At 44.8% G+C, this 6,000-nt stretch overlaps 1 protein-coding gene across 1 annotated transcript in view; it reads right to left on the reverse strand.

Moving 5' to 3' along the window:
- shot (dystonin-like protein short stop) overlaps nt 1-6,000 on the reverse strand; it is a 250,965-nt gene that overhangs the window by 196,949 nt on the left and 48,016 nt on the right. The window lies entirely within an intron of this gene.

The raw sequence follows: 6,000 nt of genomic DNA on the forward strand, positions 1-6,000 counted from the left end.
TTTACCAAAAACAACAACAACAGCAACAGTCAACAATAAATACAGCAGACAAAAAAAAAAAAAAAAAAAAGGAGGGGCAAACAACGCGACGATAAACACTACAGTCAAAATTAACACAACGAAATTAACAAGACTAGAACATTTTAAACACAAAATCATTAACAAAATTCAAGGAAAACAAGAACAACAAAACACCCAAGAAAAACAGAAGACAATAAGATCAAAACAACAACAACAACGACAACACGCACAGACGGCCATCAATTACACAAGAGAGGCAGGAAACAATCACAGAGAAAGGCGAGATCAAAAGAGAGAGAGAAAGAGAAAGAGAGAGAGAGAGAGAGAGAAAGAGAAAGAGAGAGAGAGAGAGAGAGAGAGAGAGAGAGAGGGGGGGACATGGGGGGGAACGGGTTGAGATTATTATTAGGAGGAGAAATAATTGAGAGGGAGAAAAAAAAAAATGGGAGGATAAAGGGGAGAGAGAGATTACGGAGCAGGAAGAGAGAGAAAAGGAGATCAGAGAAAAAAGAGGAGGAGGGAGAGAGAAGACAAAAGAAAGATACGCTAACAAGAAAAGATGATATAAAAAGGCGGTAGGAGACAGAAGAGAATATGTAACAAAAGATAAGCGAAGAGGGATATGGATGGACAGAGGGCTGGAAGAGGTTGGGAATAAGCTTGTAGATGGAAAGAAAAGGGGTGAGGAACTGATGATGAAGAAGGAGGGATGGAGGAGTGGAAAGATGATGGAAGGTGAAGCAGAGAGGCCCTTAGCGGAAAACATGAGGAGGAGGAGAAGAAGAAGACGAGGAGAGGAAGAAGAACGAGTACAATTATTAGAATAAGAGAGAAGACGGTGAAAATGGGAGGAATGGTGAAGGGGGAACTAAAGATCCGCCTTCAGATCAAGAGGGGTATGGAGAAAAAGTGGATGAGGAGTGATGGAGGAGGGAGATGAAAGCGGGAGAGAAGGGGAGTTGGAAACCAAGAGGTAAGGAAGGAAAGGTTAGGAAAGGAGAAGAGGAGAAAAGGGAAGAAGAGTAAAGAGGAAAGGAAGGAGGGAGGAAAGTAAAGGAAAAGGAGGAGGAAATGGAAGCGGAAGGCAGGGAAGTAAATGAAAAGGGAGTATAAAGTACATGAAGAAAGGGATGGAAGAAAGAAGGGAGGGAAGAAAGGGAAAAGGAAGAGAGACGAGAAGGAAGCAGGACGGGGGTGAAGAAAGCAGGAAGAAAGAGGGAAGAAAAGAGAGAGAAGAGCTATAGACAAACAGCCCTAGAGCACCACGCCCCCAGCGCCTGTGAGACAAAGAGAGAGAGGGAGGGAGTGGGAGGTGATGTCAGGGAGGTGCTGCTGCTCCCACTCACCCACCGTGTCTCCGCTACCTCCCTCCTCATCCTTTTCTCCATCCTCACCCTCTCCCTCCTCAATCCCTCCCTTCTCTCCATCCGTCTCCTCCTCCTGCTTTTTATCTTCTTCCCCCCCCCTCTCTCTCTCTCTCTCTCTCTCTCCACATTCGTTCTTCCTCCTCCTCCTCCTCCTACTGTTCCATGCCATCACCACACCCTCCTGCTCTTCATACTCCTCTCCAGCTTTCCTTAAATTCTCCCTCTCTCACTCCTCTGCCTCCTCCCTCTCACTCATGTCCTCCTCTCCCCTCCTCATTTATCTTCCCTCTTTCAGTTCTCCACCTTAACCCACGCTCCTCGTCCTCTTCATCCTCCACTCCACCCGCCACTTCTGCCTCAACAATCCTTCTTCCTCCACGCCCTCGTCTCTCCCTCCGGTACCTCCACTCCTCCACCCCTCCCCCTTCCTCTTCCTCCACATGTCCTACTTTCCCACTAATCCACATCTGCTACCACCCTTCCGTTCCAGTCATGAATAAATGATAATAATAATAATAATTTTTTTTTCTCATTACCATCACGATCTTTACTAATATTATTATAAAAATATACGGTAATAGTAATTTACTAAAAATACTAACAACAACAAAAGTAACCCCACAAGCACAACCAGCAACAAACACAACTGATACAGTAACCAACAATGCCATAATAACACCACTAATAATAACAACAATGATGTCATCCCACGTAAAATCTTTGTTTAACAAGCATACCTGCTGCAAACTACTTCCACATTCAAAATCATCATTACCATCATAATCGTCATCATCATCATCATCATCATCACCACTACCATCATCATCTTATCAAACCCGATACCCAAAAAAGAAAGGGTACGACAAAAAAGAAAAAGAAAAAGTAATGTGAAAGTACAAGACTAGGGAAAATATGAAACAGCGTACCACAAAATCATTCACAAATACTCTGATCCTTAGAATCTCGGCTCCAATTCTACAGTAAATGAAAATACTCTCACTAATAAATTCTTCATTTTGGATTAGTTATTATGAGTCATTTTTCTGTGTTCTCTCTTTTCGTTTTTCCTTTCCACTCACCTCTATCTCCATCCCAACTTCTTTCTCCTATTTCTCCTCTGTATTTATACTATTTCCCTCCTTTCTTCTTTCGTTCCCTTTCTTTCTACCTTTCCTTCTTTCCTTCATTTTATATCAATCTTCTTTCCTTCCTCCTCATTTTTCCTTCTTTCCCTCCTTCTTTTATTACTCTTCATTTTTTTTCTCTCTCTCTCTCTCTCTCTCTCTCTCTCTCTCTCAAGGTCATCGTCCCCACCTATCACCTTTTTCACCAGGAAGTGTTAAGTGATGCAGAGGGGTTCTCAGAAGCTTACACCAGTTGTAGGGGAGCAAGGCAGGTGTGGAGGGAGGCAGGGGAGAGATGGTAGTGTGGAGGCAAACAGGTGTGGAAAAGCAGGTGTGGAAGAAGGGGGAACTTGTGTACGAAAGGAAACGTGTGTGATTCGAGGAGGAACTAGATGTGGAGAGAAGCAGGTGTGGAGGGAGAAGGGATGGATGGAACGAAGGATGTTTGATGCGTTGAAGGAGTTAAGGAGGAATTGTGAAGAGTTATGCCCACGTGGTTAAGAGGAGGTGGTAAGTGTGGAAGACGGAAAGTGTGGATGAGGGAGTTGTGGAAGAAAGGAGATGTGTGGAGAAGTGCGAGTGGGAGGCGGCAAGAAGGAGGAGGGGCCAGATGTGGTAAGGATGGTGTGGAAGAGAGGTGGTGGGGAAGGTGGGGGGATTACGGAGGGGAAGAAGTGTGGGAGGAGAATAGCCTACAGCGCTGTGGAAGGAGAGATGTGTGCAAGGGGGAAGAGGCTGGTGAGAAGGAACGAGAAGACAGGCAAATGTGAAGGAGTTAGAGAAGGCCAGGTGAGTGAGAGAATGAGAGAGGAAGAGCACATGTGGGAGTGAGAGTAGAGACGCAAGTGAGAAAGGTGAAGTGTGTGTGTGTGTGTGTGTGTGTGTGTGTGTGTGTGTGTGTGTGTGTGTGTGTGTGTGTGTGTGTGTGTGTGTGTGTGTGTGTGTGTGTGTGTGTGTGTGTGTGTGTGTGTGTGTGTGTGTGTGTGTGTGTGTGTGTGTGTGTGTGTGTGTGTGTGTGTGTGTGTGAGAGAGAGAGAGAGAGAGAGAGAGAGAGAGAGAGAGAGAGTAGTGTGAGTGTGCATACCTCCAAGTACCCGTGCCTAACCTGGCATACCTGAGCGCTTCTCCCTCCTCTCCCTGCCTCCTTTCCTCCCTCTCCCTCACCCCTTCGCATCCTTCTCCCTCCTCCCTCTTCTCAAACCCTTACCTCCAGTCTTGTTCTTTCCCCCTCACTATCCTCCTCTCCTCCTGCCTCCTTACTTCTCTCTCTCCCCCTCCTGATACCCCTTCCCTCGTCCTCCCTTCCCTCCAAACCTGTCCTTTCAAACTCACCTCTGCCTTCACTTCTTTCCTTCACTCTCACCCCAACTTCTCTCCCTTCCTCCTTCCTTCCCCTTCTCCAACCACTGAATGCCTCCTCACTTCTCCCTTTCCTTTCCCCTCTCATCTCTCTCTCTCCCTTTTGTACCCACTCTTTTTCTCCGTTTACCCACACACCCTCCTTCACTATTGCTCTCCCATTCACTCTCCCTTCCTCCTCCACCTCCCCCTCCTCCTTCTCTCCACTGGTTCACCTTCACCTCTCCCTACTCCTCCACCTTTCCCTCACTCCCGCTACTTTCCCGTCTTCCAATTTTCTTCATCTAATCCTTCACCTTCTTCAGCTTTCCTGCATCCTATGATTAACCCTTAGATACCATTAATAACAAAAGACATCCACAATTCAACATAAACATAACCATCATCGACACCGTAACATAACTACAGCTGTTTCTACTCGTCAATCCTCCGCCAAATACAGCTTTCACGTCTCCCATTACCTCTTACGGTGCACTCACTATCAGAAGGCATCTACAGTAGTATACAAAACAAAGAAGCACAACTATCGACACCAATGAGATAAGTTTCATACTGATAATATCAAGAAACATCGTCAGGTTTCACTACAGAGGTCGAGCACACACACACACACACACACACACACACACACACACACACACACACACACACACACACACACACACATTACAAACCAAAACTTCATTATCTTCAACAAAAACAACAGCACATAAGTACCTGTCACCATTATAGTCAGTCTACATCAACAACAACAACAAGGCGCCATCATCATCATCATCATCATCATCATCAACACATATTCCTAAGATACTAGCTCTCATCATCCTCAAAATACACCTCAACATGTATCACACACAGGACATCACATCACCAGTGCCATTCATAAAAACAAACACCAGAGTCAGAACCTCATCAAAAGACATCGCCAGATTAAAAGCAAAATACATCAACAGCAACAAAGAAATGCCATACTATACTCACGACCCAATAAAAGGACAACAATTCCAGCACATTAACAATAAGAAATTATCACACTTCACAGGTAGTAAGTCCAATCAAAATACCAAAATACATCACCAGCAGTATATCATTGTAATAATATATCGACAGCAACACAAAATTACCAAAATAGAGAAGCACAAGCACTACAAAAACGAAAAGAAGAACCACGCTGGCACCAAGAGCATCACAAATGTATAACAAAAGACAACAACACGTGAAGGGACCTAGAGAAACAAACGCATCAGAAAACAAACAGCATCACCATCAAAACAAGCTAACACACTATAATAGAGACACCAACAGAAACAAATCCCAATACAAACACCATCACCATCCACACACAGCAAAACATGAACCACAAAGGTATCTCTCTCTCGCATGGGAGCCAACTACCGATTTCCCCGAACTGTAAGAAATCAACCCCTCGATCTCGTACTCCCCAGGAATAGACTCAACCAGGAAAACACACAAAAAAGGTTTAAATATCGTCACGCCGCAGAGAACCAGACAGGCGGAAATGCCAGAACTACACCCATCCTCTAAACTGGCTGAGAACTAAGGAGGAGGAGGAGGCGGTTTATATTAATGCTTGTCGACTGCACGGGGAAGTAATACGGCACATTTTTAAAAGCACTTGCTTATAAAAAATGTGCCGTATTGCTCCCCAAGCTAAAGGAACGAGTCCGACTGAAGGAAGGAAGGAAGGGAGTGGCGGTGGGGTGTGGTGGGGTGTACAGTCACGTGAAACAGCCCCTTTTCATGTGTAGGTTTCGTGCACACTTGAAACGAGATTCGAACAATATCATTTATGATGAATTTTGGATTCCATTACATTTTTATCAATATATTTTACATCAATAACACATGAATGGCTATTAATGTAAGAAAATGTAGTTGAGTAAGAAGCGTGAAAGTCTCCCTGCTTCCCAGACTGTATTGCGTCGCAAGGTTGCTTTCGGTGTCGTCTTCCTCGGCGATTAAAGCATTGGCAAGAAGCAACGCGTGTGATATACCTCTGAAAATACCACAGCCGTAATTATTTCAGCCACTCCATCAGGGAAGAGCCAAAAACTGTCCTTCCCATTTAATACACTGCCGCCACTACATCATAACAGTGCCGAGACGGA

This window comes from Coenobita brevimanus, chromosome 78 (assembly GCF_032717465.1).
Source record: "Coenobita brevimanus isolate Jiangsu-jjx chromosome 78, ASM3271746v2, whole genome shotgun sequence".
Lineage (NCBI taxonomy): Eukaryota > Metazoa > Arthropoda > Malacostraca > Decapoda > Coenobitidae > Coenobita > Coenobita brevimanus.